This window comes from Carassius carassius, chromosome 28 (assembly GCF_963082965.1).
Source record: "Carassius carassius chromosome 28, fCarCar2.1, whole genome shotgun sequence".
Lineage (NCBI taxonomy): Eukaryota > Metazoa > Chordata > Actinopteri > Cypriniformes > Cyprinidae > Carassius > Carassius carassius.
Window position 1 is genome coordinate 5987934 of NC_081782.1, and position 17735 is coordinate 6005668.

The following is a 17735-nucleotide window of genomic DNA, read 5'->3' on the forward strand; positions in this document are numbered from 1 at the left end:
GAAGGTACATTTGCACGACAACTATGTACTAAAAAAAGATAAATTTTTCCTTCGCATTTTTGAAAAGAACACAACAACGTTGTCAAAAAACAATCCCTGTTCACACAGACCTGCGGAATTGCCATAAACGCTGTATTATTGTTATCAAGTACTTGTGCATAAGCCTAAAGACTGTTGCAGTTTTCGCAAATGTAAATTTTTCTAGTTTACATGGAGGCAGTAATGGTATCGTTTTCAAAAACTTGCACTTTGTAACCTGTTTTCAGAAGTTTCTGCGCTTAAAAAGTCTTCCAATGTTACTTACACAGAAAAACAGATTTGTTACTGAAATCTACATGATTTGAAAATAGCTATTCTAGCTCAGAAAGTAGATAAATTGTTAAATTTAACTATTTGTAGAGCTTATTTTGCCTAACAGTTGTAGAGCTCCACTAAAGAAACCAAAGGAACGCTTCAGATTTGATGTTTTGCACCATCAGACTTGGGACTGTGTTGCTCAGTGAGTCCAAATGTGTGTTAATTTTGTACAGAGACGAGCAGCTGTGGCTCTTTATGCACTGATGAAGGAAAAGTGGAGGGGATTTGGGGGCTTGCTGGAGAAAAGAAAAAAGGAAAACATCCTAATGGACAGGAGCTGATGGAGGCCAGAGCAAGCCTGGATTACAAGCAGAGTATATATGTATGTGTTTGAGTGAGACAGATAGAAAAACAGAGAGAAAGAGAGTGTATGGATGGTAGGTGGGTGGCAGTTAGTCTCGACCTTAATTTGGAGTAATTTCCCCATCTTTCTGGGCATGATGCAGGGGATTTGTTTGGTGGCAAGGCCTGGTCCAATCTGTTCCTCTGATATAACTATATATATCTCAACAGCTTTTAATCCACATTACGCGGATTTATCGTGAGATACACTGGGATTTGTGAAGATCAGCGTCTGTCACACAGAGAGAAACAGGAAAAAATAGCTCAGCATTTCCAACCCTGTTTTTGTTTGGACTGTTTATATCATAGGAGAGATCTTAATTGTTATTTTCGTTATTTTCATCATCCGTCTATCTTTGTTTTGATGTCATCTTTACATAATGCTGCAAGTTTCTCAGTCACTAGGCTAGATTCTCCATATAGATTTCAGATGTTGCAGATTTCAGAAGTTTTTGAAATTGTAATGATGTCCGTTATATTGTTGGTTACGAAAACATTTGAATCTATTTCCCCCCTAATTAAAACCATTTAGACAATAATGGTTTATATAATATCATCTGGAAATATAATAATTCTTAAGCCTCTAAATTGTGGTTGTCGTTAATCACAATCAGGGATTGACCCCATAACTTCTTCTTGATACTTAACTGTAACTCATTCCTGTGTGTCTGGCACTCATCACAATTTCTTTGAAGTGATTGGACTTCCTCTTTCTTTGCCCAATTTAATCGACAAATTTTTTGTTTATTTTCATTAGATCCCTTTTCCTTCAAACATAAGCCTGATTGTGCATTTTCCACTGATCTTACTGTATTCGCTTGCATTGAAACCGCCAGTCTTGATTCTGTTCCTAATACTAAGTGACTTCCCCACCCATCAGTGTCATATCAATCCCATATGTGAACCCTAAAATCTGGTTATTGGCTTTCAACATGTGCGCACACATGCACACAAATGCTCATATCCTTTTACACTCCAGAGTGCAATTAGTGTGGAATTCGCTCTTAAGCACAATGCTCGGCAACATTTTCATCCTCAACCAAGCTTTGCTCATTAGATGTGTATTTACAATGACAAATGCATAATGTAATTGTCACCCTGAAGTCCTCAGCTTGTTACACACAGTGATGTGGACATCCCAGCAAGTAGAATCATACGACAACCTGGTTAGTGTATTTTTTTAGTTTTTTTGTCAAATATGTAGCCTATATAGTGTGTTTTATATTATATGATATTATATGATATTATATTGTATTATATTATATTATATTATATTATATTATATTATATTATATTATATTATATTATATTATATTATATTAGTAGCTTGTAGTGTAGCTAATTACTTTTTTGCTTCAGGTTAGCGTGTGCCTTCTTAAATTGCAAACATCAGATTAGATTTAATTATTTAAAAGGAGTATTTAATTTTTATATTATTTATTTTTGTATAAATATTTTTTTTAATTTAGATTTTTTTTTAACTATAAATATTAGATGAAATTTAATTATGGAAAGTAATCAGTATTTATTTCATAAATGTAAACTTATTACAATAAATGAAACTAGAAAGTCAAAAACAAAAGTTGTAAATAGCTGCATTTACCTAAATATTTTGCTACAAAAAAGACTAAGTTAATTCACGTCATGTTCCAACATGATAATTAAGTGATGGCAACTTTTTTTAAATTACTTGGACTCATCAGGATACGTTTAGAAGTTTCAACTTAATGTAATTTTAAATGAAATTTTTTTTGCATTAAATTTGGTGTAACATATAAGAGTAAAGAAAGCTGTATTTAATAATTATTGTTTTGCTTGACTAGTTCTGCCGTTTGTTGCCATAAAATCTATTCTGCTATTCTGAAACATTCTATAGGCACCTGTCATGCTACTTAGAAATGTACTTCAGTTAGCATATGTTTTGTAAGAATTCACATCAACCTGGCTGGGAAATTTTTGTCTAATAATTTTAGCTAAAAGAGTACAGTGTAATATCCCATTGTTTATCAGATTTTTTACTTTTTTAGATTTATTTTAAAATGTTAGTGACATGCAATCTTCAGTTTTAGAATTTTGTAGATTGTGTTATTCACTTCATTCTTGTATACATATTCCCTACATAGCCTTACATGACCATTACCAATGTGGCTGCCGAGTAAATTGACATGCTTTTAGAGGTACAGTACTGTCATTCTCAACTCTGTTACACTGTCAATGATTCCCCGTCATGAAACCATAGCAATATGCTCAGCTAATAACCTTGTGTGATTATTCTGCCTCACTGGTTTATTCATCTATTCCAAATCTTGTTTAGCTGGGCATCTAACGTAATTTTTATGCTCTCGCTTGCTAAACGGCATCACCTGAAATAAACTGTCAAAGTCTGGCCAGCAAAGTGTCATTGCATTTCCATGATATATTGTAATGCACCATAATCATCTGCCCTGCAGTGAACACCCATTATAGCTCTGTAACCCAGTGTAGTGTGCCACTCTACCCCACACTGCAGACAAAAAGAGCCCACCCTCTTCCTCCTCAGCCCTCCAAATCCACTTCACTCGGAGGACAAGCATATTTAAAACAGCAAAGTTGACGATTTTGTTGCCAAGCTCCAAGAAGTGCTTATCCCTCAGTCTCACTGGGTGGCGAGGAGGACAAGCTGTCTCTGCTATCTCCCCAGCGCCGGAGAAAGAATGGGCAAGAGAAAGAGCAGCAAGAGCGAGGACATAAGGAGATGATTTTTTATTTATTTTTTTGGTATAATTTCCAAACGAGATTGTTTAAGATGAAGGAGACAGTGGATGGTGCTTAGGCCCACACTGACCCTTTCTTCTCTCCCTTGCTCCCTCGTTCTCTGCCTCTCTGCTCCAAAACGATAAGATTTAGTGGCATGTCCATGAGTCTAATCTTATTTATTCTCTAAAGCTTTTTTGGATCCCAACATCAGTGAGAGAATTAAAGCGGGAGATCCCACCGGGAGGTCAGGAGTTTGGTGATGGATGGAGAAACATTTTAAGACAGGAAAATACAATTTCTCTTGACCACAACAGCTTGGTTCGGATGTCGCTTTTTTGTCATGGTGGGTTGCAGTGGTATAGTGAATGTATAGTTATCATGCAAATATTAGACTTCATTAGATTGCTCTCTGGAATACTTAATTCTGATTAGTCGGTTTCAGCATTCTGAGGACTGATATTTTATTATAATGATGCTAAACTATATAACTGACTGCTGTTCCAGTCACTGTGCAGTATCCTTCATAGCTGTGTGGTGCCTTTTCTCTCAATAATTAATACACTTTTATAATTAATATAATTCAGTTTAGAAGTGTAATAAGTGTTTAGTCAGGTGGCCATAGCAGCAGATTTCATCTTTCAGATTTACAAAGAGGTCCTGATAACCCTGTCGGGGTTTATTTTTATTATGAACATCTGTGTCTATAGTGTCACAAACAACATAAACATTATAATAAAATTTGCCTTGATCTTTTGGCATATAAGTGGTCTTTGTACCATTCAAACATCCTGCAAGTTTCATAGCTTAAAATTTCCTCCTAGTTTTAAACAAAGCATTTATTTAATCAAGCTCCAAAAATGGCTCGTTTTGGATCTGAGGTGCAAAATGACGTCACTTGAGCACAAACATTTGCATAGACTCTGTCTCCAGAGCAAGACATTGACAAATAGTCATCTTCTCACCATAGGCCCCGCCCACTGGCGTTCATTCGCTTAAAGGTTTAGTTCACCCAAAAATGTAAATTCTAGGGCTGTAGCTATCGAAAATTTTAGTAATAGAGTATTCTACCAAAAATTCCATCGAGTAATCGGATAAAATGTGTTTTTGCTTCATTAAAGGAAAGACTCCTGGGTGTTGTGACGGTCACAGAGTGACCGCACATTCAACATGGACGTTGATACGCACACATACGCACAAACACACACCGAGACTGTTTGGTGATACAAGAGTTTATTGTAATTATTGATCAGAGAGTGAATGAAATACCTGTAAACTATGTGTATTGTTCCCATGTAGCGTTTGTCCCGTGATTTTTAGAGTCCTGGTAAGAAACATTGGCAGGAATTATTGGTTCCGCTTAGGGTGGGAATCTACCATGTATTAATTGAGCGTGGGGGTTTCAGGGGCAACGTGGCCGAGTTGTTGCTGTTATTTCCTGTTTAATGTGAAATAATTAATAACATCAAAGTAGATTTATTAAGTAGAACATCATGCCAATATGTTTCTTTCAGACTCTGTATATTTAAGGGAACATCTGTAAAGTGTTTTCTGTGAGTTTGTCCCTCCACATATGGTAATGGTGCTGGCCACCAGTATAAATGTGAATGTCTTTGTAATGGAAGGTAGTCTGTGTTTGTTTCTGCAGTGGAGAGTGTGGCCTGAGGGTTGCAGGTATTTTATTCACTCTCTGATCAATAATTACAATAAACTCTTGTATCACTAAACAGTCTCTGTGTGTGTTTGTGCGTATTAATGTCCATGTTGAATGTGCGGTCCCTCTGTGACTGTCACAAGACTCTTTAAATGAACAACTAAGTTTCCTTTTTTAGAATTTTTATTTTTTAAATGCATAAAATGCAATGCATACATCAAAAATAAACATTTAATTATTACCCATTGTTTCTCTGTCTGTACTTGTACTGTGAACAATGACAAGAAAGTTGACAGATGAATTAAGTGCATTTAAGTGCCATTCAGTTGGGGTTTTAAATAAAGCATTTTCTGAGATGCACATAAAACATTAATTATAAAACAAAATTAACATTTATTTATCTTTTAATTATTGAAAATTAACTTAACTTTTTGGTAAACAAAGGGGATTTACTATTAAAAATAAAACATGGAAGAAATGTTGTGTGATTAAACCTTTAAAAAAATTTTGACGGGTTGACGTACCTTTATGACTGCATCGTGGAAATCACAGGGCCCTAGTTGTGGTATGCCAGCTCTATCTTGCAATGGACACACGCCACTACGTTCTCTTCACGTTTGCCCGCGCCCTTAAATCAAAACACTGCTGACTCCTTGCAGTATGCAATTTAGGAAGCAGCGCTTGTGTCTCCTTCCGCTTTGTGGGTGACGTAAACGCGTTGTGTCACATTAAAAAAATAATTGCGAAAGAACCTGACATGAGATTTAAAACAAATTAAAAGAGGCTTCGAGGCAGAGGAATTTGCCTCGATCATTTTTTGTAATCGAGTTACTCGAGGAATTGTTTCAGCCCTAGTAGATTCTGTCATTAATTACTTGACCTAATGTCATTCCAAACCCGTGAGACCTTTGTTTATCTTCGGAACACAAATTAGGATATTTAAATGAAACCGGAGTGTTATCTGATTTGGAGAGTATTACAATGCATACACACACTCTCTCTAAGTGTAAACAATGCTTATTATGCAGATTTTGTTTATGTGCCCCTTCCCCCCGAACGTAAATAATGCTTTTTACGTCCAATACGTTCTTGGGTACTCTCCAAAATGACGGAAGATGTAACTCGGGGGAGAAGAATGGTTGAGTGAATAGTTATTTTTGTGCAAAAAAAAGTATTCTCGTAGCATCGCAAAACTGAAGTTGAGCCACTGATGTCACATGGACTGTTTTACCGATGTATTTACTACGTTTTTGGACCTGGAAACATTTCAGTTGCGTTGCTGTCTATGGAAGGTCAGATAGTTCTCCAAATTCATGAAAAATCTTAATTTTTGTTCCCGAAGATGAATGAAGGTCTTAAGGATTTGGAATGCCATGGGAGTGAGTAATTAATGACAGAATTTAAATTTTGGGGTGAACTAACCCTTTAAAGGCTTGAAACTTGATTATGCTGAATGTGAGTTTCATGTCCTGTCAAAAGCAAACAAAAATTACAGTCACTGCCAATACCGTATACAGATGCACGTTCGCTTTCTTAGAAAAAATCTACGTGCTTGCGTCTGTCAGTAGGACAAATGGAATGAAAGAACATCCGCTTTGACACATTTAGTTTAAACATCTCGTTCGCATCTTTGCATCTATAGATATCAGAAGGATTCCAGCATAAGGAACAAGTGGAAAGTTTATTTTCAATGGCATCCCGGGTCTTGTCAGAGGATTGTTTTGTTTTGTAAATGAGGCACCGTGTCATGGAGAGTTCACAAAGAAACATGTGTTGATAGATGAAGCAATACTAGATCTGACTGCAGCTGCATCACAAACATCATTTCTTTTTTTTTATTGTGTTGTCAAAGCACTCACATGAAATAGGGAGGGGGTGTTGATACTGTTTCCTTTGCAATGATGTTAGCCAATAATAAGAGTTGCAGATTACTGACAAACCCTAAAGCACCTGCCCCTTAAAACGAAAATTTAGACCGAGGGTCAGAATGAGGGTTGAAAATGATTGTTATCCCACACATTTATTTGTTTCTTTAGTGTAAAAACTTTATTAACATTACAAATAAACCTCAAGTAAAATATTCAAATGTCATGACCCCGATATTTGATAAAATCTTAATTAGTGTCAGATTTGGCCTATGTGTACATAAAAAAAAAAGAAATTCAAATTACATTTTTCTGTAAATATCAAGAGAACTGAGTCCTCAAATGCTAACTTTTAGTGTCTTTTTGCCAGACTTTTGAATAAACTCATATGTCCAGTTCTACTTTAAAGCTTATTCTGGCTAAGAACTGCCAACTTTTATATTACAGATATTAAAATTTAAAATTACTTTTTCCTATTTTAATATATTTTAAAATGTTAATGTATTCTTATGATGGCATTACTCCAGGCTTCATGTCTTTCAGAAATCATTCTATTAATGAATAATTTCTTATTATTAATGTTGAAAATAGTTGTGCTGCCTAATATTTTTGAGGAAATTTGTAGCATTATATTTCAAGTAGTGTCTTTACTGTCACTTTTAATAAATTGAATGCATCCTTGCTGAATAAACATACTAATTTCTTTTTTCTTTTTCTTTTTTAAACTTAATGTACCTACATTTCTGTACTTTATTTATTTAATAAAATATTGAGGAGGAGACCTTCCCAGCTGAGTCTTAGTTCTTCCAAATGTTTCTTTAACAGCAGAGAGTTTTTTTCTGTGCCAATATCACTGTTGGCTAGCTCCCTGATGGTTTTGTAAAGCACTGTTCTTTGTGAAGCTGCTTTGGAACAATGTGTATTGTAAAAAGCACTATACAATTCAATTGAACTGAATTATTAACATGACAGGTTGAATGGGAAAACTGGCAACTTAAGTTTCTAAATGTCTTTTGATTGTTGATGTTTTCATGCTCTCGGCAGCCACTACTTACACATTGTTGACGACACAAACCATATTTATCACAGTGGAATTTATGTAGAATAAGTTGTATTTTTATGACCTTGAGTATTTTTCTTTATTATTATTATTATTTTTGTATGAAAATAGTTTGATTTGGCATCGTCGTCAAGAGCAAGATATTTGAAGCATTTTCCCTTCAGTTTGCTTTGATAGTCTAACTATGCACAACTGTGTGGTCAGTTGGACATTATTATTTAATAATTTAGCATTAGGCTATATTTTGTTCCAGAGCCACTGAATTTCAACATAGCAAGCCAATACTCAACCCTAAATTAGTTTCATTGGGTCTCCAATCAGTCTTTTGAAGTAGGCCAATAGAGGGTCGAGTTGCATCATGAGAATGATATCAGAGGAAACTATACAAGCTGTTTTGAAAGACATCTGTTTCAGCGGTATGAGATCAGCGACTTCATAAGTGACAAAAAGCAAGTTGATTTGATCATATACACATGACTAGCTTCACATTTCTAGTGTGCTGTAATTGGCCTCTCTCTCTCTCTCTCTCTCTCTCTCTCTCTCTCCAGTATCATTTATTTAGCTGGACACATGATAATAATGACTGTGTGTGTGAAGACGTGTTTGCTTTCATTATCTTCCTTCCTGTTCAATTACATGGAAACTGGTTCCCGGAACCTTCCTATGTGCTCCTGACCGCTACAAAGATGAAGGATGTGGTAATAAATGGAACGGAGGGATTGGTTCGGTGTGTATAAAGGGGAATAAGAAGTCAGTGTGCCGTCACATGTTTTTTTTTACTGTAATTAATATTACAGCTCGCTGTCATAACCATGCATGAGAAGTTCCCGTAATCGTTCGCCAAATTCTCGGCAAATCCCTGCAGCCCTGTAAATCCGTCTAAATCTCCCTCAGCATTTTCCTCTTCTCCTTTCTTTCCCCTTTTCATTTTTCTTATTTAATTTCCTTCTGTTCTCTCTGTCCATTGTCTCTGTTTGTCTTTGTGCCGAGTACTCTTCCAATTCAATCGTTTGCTCAATCAATCTGTTTTCTCTCCTCCTAGTCCACTTTTCTTTTCTCTCCATCCTCATCTCCTCGTCTTCACTCCATTCATTTCTCCGGCTGTCTGTGTGTCCGTCCGTGACTCTCGCCCCCTCCTTTCTCTTCCCCCTGGTGAACGTCTCTGGGCGCCGGGCTGTCAAAGCCGTTAAGAGCAGCAGCAGTCTCCTCCGATTACACCGTGTTTGGGATTACTGTGTACGTGCTTCAGCCCGTTCAGTCTGCTCCCAGGCTGATTTTCCTCGCTGTTTCTTGTAAAAGTCGCTGGTGTCGCAGCCAAGCATCAAACTAGCAGTACATCGTGTGTGTGCTGGAACTTGTGTACCCATGTCTTTCAGCCTCATGTGCTCAGAATCTCCAGCCTTTCACAGGTTGAGGTCAGAGATCTGCCAGGCTGTACTATTTTTTTCCTATTCTATCCGGAAAAAATTCTGTCTGTATCCATCCAAATTTTACTTGCCTTATTTTTACCTGACAACTAGGTCAGTGGTGTCCAATAATACACACCTTAGATGTTCAGTTGTACTTCGGTGATCATTTCAAATCTATTCAAAGCTACAGGAGTCCAACTAAAGAAAGTCGTACATTTAAAAAAGAGGATTTATTCAGTCATTGTTCTACTAGGAAAGACAAATGTGAGCCCATTCTAATTTGATGGTCTAGGTGGGGGGAAGAAAGAGTCTTCTCAGAATGAATATATCTCATCTTGATGATACCACGGTAATTTAAATAGAAAGAGAAAGAATATGGGGGAAAAGAGTAAGAGGGAATTAATGCATGCTTCATATGATTTCACCTCTAGTTGAAATTGCAACATAAAGAGTTCCATTGTATTTTAGTTACCGTTTCTTCTATACATTTTCATTTGCATTCAGCCGTACATCAAGGTCTCATTAACATAACTGGCCAAATATTAAAAGATTTGAAATTTCTTACTCACTTTATGGCTTTCCTTTTGAACCGCTTATCTACAACCACTGCACTTTGCTTGCTTCAGAAAAGGGGGGATATAGATAAAAAAAAGAAATGGAAAGAAAAAAGCCTTTTGCATAAAATGGCAAGTTAAAGAAATCTAAAACAGTTGCTCAGGAACTCTAAATAATCACTATGCTTTTGGAGATGAATACATTAGCATAACTTACAGCTCTGGAAGTAATCACCAGTCTACTAGAGTGAGGTCTCCCCTAGGGTTTGTTTCTTTTTGGTCTGTCATTCAGTTTAAACCCTGACCCTCCTAGAAAGAGAAGGATTGCAGAACCTGTGCCATGTGGTTCCCTCTAACCATCTTGTCATCTTGTCATCTTGTCATCTTGTCATCTTGGTGACTTACCAATAACATGCAGGGTAGGGATTAGTTTATTCCTTTGTCTACTTTTTGGAAGAAGCAAGAAAAAGTTTGCAGTGGAATATATTTTGCTAACTACCATTCAGATATGCTGTCATTGAGTTGGCAAATGTGTCATAGTGGCTGTTTCTAAGGTGGCCCTCAAGGCACGATGTAACTGCGTTTGAGAAGCAAACAAAATTTGACAGGGCAACAACATTAAGCTGCCAAAACATTTCTAAATTGCTTGATTTTTTGTATAATGTTACGTTTCGCTTTCACATCATTTTCCATCTAGCCAGTAATCCCACCCTGCTGGAAAACCTAAATGGCCTGAACCAGCCTAAACTGATTTGTTGGTCTTAACTGATCTCCAAGTCTAGCTTAATTTGTTGGTTTTGAGACACTTGTCAGGCGGGGAGCCTAGCTGACTGACATTCTAAAGGAATTTGAACATCTGACCATCTAGAAACAAATTACACTGAAGGAAAGCTAATTTTTGTTGTTCTCCTGGCCAGGTCAGTCTGAACTATTGGTTAGTTTTAGTGGGTTTTGGGCATGCTGGGAGACCACTTTAAACCAGGTAATTACAGCATGGAGTTTCTCCAGAAATATTGATGTGGTTTTATGGTTTAAAAAAGAAATGGGAAGAAAAGGGTAATACTACTCTGATGAAATAACCAGCATAAACTGGTTTGTTGGTCTTCGTTGGTCTTCACTAGTCTTTTAGACCAAAATTTTCCTTTTATTTATTATATAATTAAAACCTTACTAGTTGTATTACGTTAAGCTAACGGAGACTTTTTAAGCTAACTAAGCACATGCTTATCATTGCTCTTTTGTAGATTTTGATTGTTTCCATTGTCCTCATTTGTAAGTCGCTTTGGACAAAAGCATCTGCTAAATGACTAAATGTAAATGTAAAGATGTTTTAAAGAATATCGGTTACCAAACAGTTTCCGTTCCCATTGACTTCCGTTGTTTGTCCATACAACAAAAGTCAATAGAAATGGAAACTGTTTGGTTACCAACATTCTTCAAAATATGTTCTTTAATGTTTTGCAGATGAAAGACAGGCATGCACTATGTATGTGTGTGTGTGTGTGTGTGTGTATATATATATATATATGTTCAAAGTTGTGAATAAAAATAAAAATGAATATTGGTTTTTGTTTTATAAGGAAATAGTGTTTTGGTTTTTCTACTTCATAATTACCTGCCATTTAATTCTTGTTAATTAAAACATTAATTAGTGATTTGTGAGTGAAAATGGTTTCTACACCAATTTTTCTCACTGTTGTTCCAATGATGAGTCCATATGATGATGAGTTAATTATGACAGAATTTTCATTTTTGGTTGTACCCCTCCCCCCCACTTTAAGTTGGTCTCCTGGCCTGGTCTGTTGGCGGGTATAAGGCCTTTCCCCACCATGAAGACCATCTTAACAAGGTCTGGAGGCCACCTTAAACCCTGGCTTTAAGCTGTGTGTATGTTTTCAGCATGGATTGTCTACTGGAATACACATGTGGTTGTACAGTTGAATTTTGCAGATTGGCTGAAATGGTAGGAAGCCGTTGCAGAGAGCATTTGCTTTCCTTCAAACGTCCTCATCTTCATTCTGCTCCCTTGGTAATCACAGACTGCTAACAGAGATCGGAGCACTGTTAATGGTTGTGGCGAGAGAGAGAGAGAGAGAGAAGGATAAAAAACACAAGGCTCATTTGCAAATGCTGGTGAAGTTGTGTACTTAAAACTCTCCCCTCATCCTCTCTCTTAATCACTCTCTCAATCGCTTTCTCTCTCACTCGCTCCTCATAAAATCTCCCTATTAGCATATCCTTCCTCTCAAGTTCATAAAGAACCACATATGGACTTGTCGTGCAGAATGCTGGCCATTTAATGAGATCTCTGATATCAGCTCAAAAGTATGTGTGCCAGACTTTGTGTTGAGTGCTCCTCAGACATCACATCCTCAAACGCACACACAAAGCATTTTATTATTTGAGATGAAGAAAGAAAGGAAGAATAAAGATGTTTTTGGTGATATTGAATTGATTGTGCAGAATGGCAGCATTGCAACACATTCTCTAGCTGCACTTCCTCTGTTGTTTGCATTGGCTGATATAAGGGCCTGAGAGATGTGTCTGGTTCTTTTTAACTGCAAACACAGATTCCGTTTGAAGACAGTGTGATAACGCCGTCGTGTCATGTTGTGACTTCCGTCGGCTTTCCTCGTCACAGGCCTCTTTTTGATGGCATGCTTGTGTAGCCTCTTTCTCTCTCAACACTTGAAACATGGGGAAAAAAGAGAAACACACCATAGACTTACACATTTCTATGCTGCATGTATTTCTTTTTTTGGCATATACTGCACTGCAAAAGGTCTCTTTGTAAAACTGTACCAGACTGTGTTGTTAGGCTTTTGTTGCGTGATGTTATAATGAACAGGATCTCAATAATTGCAACCCATTACTGTAAAGAAAATTAAAGTTACTGTATTTCAAATGAATTTGGAGTCACCTTCAACCTGTCGAGCACATCTAACATGTATGGTTCACAAGTATGATTGCTATTCATCATGTTCTGCAGGGTTTCCATGAAAATTTTAATACATTTATATATGGCAGTCTGAATCTTTCGTGTCAGATCAAAATCTGATTTTCTCCATTTTTCCTGTCAAGATCACATCCAGGTTATATGATTATGATGAATGAGTTTTAAATGTAGTTAAATTTTTTGGTGCTCATGAATCATTTGTTCTAATCCAACTTGAAAACATTTGTGCTGCTTACAGTGTTATTTTGGTTTTATTTATTTGTTTTCATTAAAATTTTAGCATGATTTGTAGTAATTTTGTTATTTGTTTGCTAATTAGTTGCCAATGCAACAAGATTTTATAAATTTTTTTCTGTATTTGTATTTCAGTTAACAAAAATGTTTTATGTATTTTGAGTTAATAATTACCTTGGCTGTGTAATATTTTGTAAAAACCACCCGTGATACGTTTTTCAGGATTTCTAGATTAATTGAAAGCAACATAACAGCATTTGTTTATTTTTTTTTTTTATGTGAAAGTATGTACTTTCCAAAAAAGAAAAAAAAGAAAGAAAATCTGTTACACACACACACACACACACACACACACACACAAATATGTATTAAAAATATGTATTAAAAGTCTAAAATTAAAGGGGTAGATCACCCAAAAATAAAAATTCTGTCTTTCAGTTATTTTTGATGAAATCTGAGAGCTTTCTGACCCTGCATAGACAGCAACACAACACAAATTGTTGAATAAAGTTGTTTTTTGTGCGCAAAAAGTTTATTCTCATAGTTTTGTCAAAATGAAGGTGATGACGCCACTAATGTCATATAGACTATTTTAACAATGTCCTTACTGCATTTTTGGGCCTTGAACATTTCAGTTGTCTTGCTGTCTATGCAGGGTCAGAAAGCTCTCAGAACTATCTTAATTTGTATTGTAAAGCTGAACTAAGATCTAATGGGTTTGCGATGACATGACGGTAAATAATGACAGACTTAAAATTCTTGAATGAACTATCCTTTAAATGTTTTTGTTATTCTGCAGCTGCTGAATCACTGCTCACCATGCACTTTAATAATCAAATATGAGCAAGGAAAGATTGATTGTGGAATATTTAGTCTGTAGAAACTATGCACTTCATATTTAATTTTAAATATAATATCATAAATTTTTTTGAAATATGAAGTGATTTCATGAGACTCAACCTGCTAGTTCAACTCTGATAGCATCTGCATAGGAATAAGAAGTGCTTTTTCCACTACCAGCAAGGGAGTGAGATAAAAGTAGAGTGTTATTCTCAATCATGATATGACCTCCCTTACCGGGTGCTTTCAGATTACAAACACACTTGTAGCAGTCTATAAAACGGCGTTATTCATTTAGCGCGAGTGAGCGAAGGCTTTTATAACAGATTGTCTGAATGATGGCCAGTGGGCTGTTGACACCTCACCGGATCTGCTCCCCAGGGTTTAGATAACGTGAAGATCTACTGACGGTTGCGAGACTTACAGAACGTGTGGGGGCCTGAAAGAGCGAAGATGAGAAACTTGCAAAAGAGCTAAAGTGAGAACAAGGCAGTGTTTTGACTTGACTGACTTTCTGCTAACCGACAGAATGAGTGAATGAAGACCGGGAAAAGGATCGTGCAGACGTCGGAAAAGAGACAGATGAAGAGAAAGCTCACAGCTGTCTCCCAACAGAAGGAAGCAGCACTCTCCTGATGTTACAGGTGCAGACCCCCTCCTTTTCTTCTCGCTCTCTTTTTCTTTCTCTCTGAAGGTTGTCTGGCGTGAACGCCCTCAGTAAATGTCAGAACAAGCTGCTGCTCTTCCCAGACCATGCAGTGGGAGAACCACCAACCCCATTGCCTTGGCAACCCCTTGTCTCTCATCTGAAAGAAAAAGGCGAGGAGGAGAAGAAGAAAAGGGCTTTTATGCTGCTGACCCCCCTCCCTTCCGTGCACACACACTCAGACATGCCCATCAACCCTCCCCGAGAGACCCTTCTGAGACCTGAAACATGTGTGTGAGCTCCCAGGCTTTCTGAAAGGACTCGATAGAAAGGAGAGCGGTAAATTAAATAAATAAATAAAAGCAGAAAAACCAGGGAGCCAGGGAGAAGACTTTAACCAATGTGATGGCCAATGGGTCTGGTTTTTCACTTTTGTGCATGTCTGAGTTTAAGATGAACGGTGTGTAATGACTTTAGACTTAAAACAAAAATTAAGCAGAGTTCTGAGAATAATTGTTAAACCAGGTTGGTTTCAATGCTACCGTGATGCATTTACCTTGTCAGAAAAACTACCACAGTAACAAGTTACCAAGTATACGTTGTCATGGAGTGTGCAAAGTTACATTATGATGGTCTAAAATTTAACACGTAGAAAGGTGAAAAACCTGAACGATTCAGTATGCAAACATGCAGTGACATTTATTATTCAGTTAGATTTTGAGTTCTACACGTTGTTTATGTGTAAATTGTTAGATTTTCACTTTTGTAAGGTAATAATTTCTTGAGATATAAAGTGCATATATTTATAAAAGTATTTATAAAAAAATAGCCCTGCCTCAAACTCATGTGATTGGTTAAACCATTGTTGCTGTGTCAGGCCACACCCACAAACAGACCACTCTTACTTTTTAAAGCTCTCTGCACATTAAACATGGAAAAGAAGAATGTATTTTAAGGTTAAAATAATTTCAAGGTATTTTAACATATTTCTAGTTCAGTGCTGAAGTCCTTAAAGGATAAAGTAAATGTGCAGCACTTGAGGCTGAAATTACTTATAAAACAAGTGTAATACAAGAATTTTTCTACTCCAGTGTTGCACCAAAAATGTATTATGAAAATGTTTTTAAATACTAATATGTTAATTACATATTGACTGTAACGATAATTACAAATATTAAATGTCCACTAATCTGTCATTGGCTGGCTCAGCAGATAGTTCAGTCCTTCATGCGATTGGTTGAGCATATGTTGCCATGGCAGGCCACACCCACAAACAGACCAAAAGTTAAATTTTGAAAGTAGAAAGTATTTTAGCACATTTATTCTTCAGTGCCAAATTTGTAAAGTGTAAAGTACATATAGGACACTTAAGACTGAAATTACCTAAAACAAACTTTGAAAGCAGTCTATCTCTTAGAATGAGTTGCTCTGAATTTTTTTTTTCTCTCTAGTGCGTGAGCTCCATATTCTCTGTGCAGAGCAAGCCTTATGTGTTATCAGACCACATGGGGCCATTTTGTTGGATGGTACTTTGAGACTGCAGGTGCTCTCTCTATAATGGCTGCTGGGACTGCATTTTTTCCTCACAAGTGACCTGTCTTTCTCTTTCTCGCAGTCTTTCTCTCCCTATGTGCCACCTCTTACTGCGTCCCTGCAGCTGAGCACCTACCACTTGAAAACTGTTGTTTGTGCGATATTTTTCATGAGAGAGAGGGAGTGAGAGTGTGAGAAGAGGGTGGGAGTGTAGTCTTGCTTTATGGCGATGCTCCATCAGGTCGCTGTGGCGACAGTGTTTAGCAGAACTCCCCAGGGAGAGAAGAAATGACTGTAAGAGAGAGGAAGAAAGAGGGAGGAAGGTATAACTGAATGAATGCATAATATGAATAAAGTTATTTTATTTTTGATTTATTTTGTTTCTATTATTGTTTTTACTTTATTTTATTTATAACACTAAATGACTGACGGTGCCACAATAACACGTACAGTAGGCTACAGTTATTGTATTATTATATTTTACAGTAGTTAGCCAATGGCACCACAATAACTCATACAGATTTTTTTATTTTATTTAATTTTACAGTGATTGGCAATAACACATATTTAACACAATAACACAACTGTTTTATTTTTATGCTATAATTTGTTATAATTTATTAATATTTAGAATACCACTACTTTTGAATGATTATCAATGGAGAAAGATACTTGTTGCCTACATTAGTGCAATAATTTGCACTTATGTAGGTGACACACACACACACACACATATATATATATATATATATATATATATATATATATATATATATATATATATATAATTGCTGTAAGTGCTAATTGCTAATGCTAACAGCTACATTTTGGTAACAAATCTAAGTAGCTTACTCAAGGGTTACCATGTCTGTCTTACAAATGCCTGTGCCATTAAATTAGATCTTAATAGGTAGCTATTTAGATAATTAAACATATGTCAAATGAAACTTAACTTACTCTGTTTTGCTTCAGAATGTTACTCTGCAAAGCAACATTTGACCGGAAGATGACAGTTTAAGCTAATGCCCAAGAAACTGAGGTTAGTGTTTTTCACAAAACAAGTTGTGCATTTCACAACTTGTGTCATGGCCTAGTGGTTAGCGAGTTTGACTCCTAACCCTAGGGTTGTGGGTTCGAATCTTGGGCCGGCAATATCATGACTTAGGTGCCCTTGAGCAAGGCATTGAACCCCCAACTGCTCCCCGGGCGCTGCAGCATAAATGGCTGCCCACTGCTCTGGTGTGTGTTCACTGCTGTGTGTGTACACTTTGGATGGGTTAAATGCAGAGCACAAATTCTGAGTATGGGTCACCATACTTGGCTGAATGTCATGTCACTTAATTATTTTCAGCCTTAAAACTAAGGCTAGCTACGCTAGCTACCAGTGACAGTGTTAGCATCTGTCATTCATGTTTATTTTTAACCAGCAACCTGGAGCTAAAATAGATATCCAATGTCCAAAAAATCACTTTTATGCCTCGAAAACAGTTTTTTATTAAAGATTTCACTTCACAAAGTCAAACCTTTACACTTTTTCCTCAGGCAGAGAGAT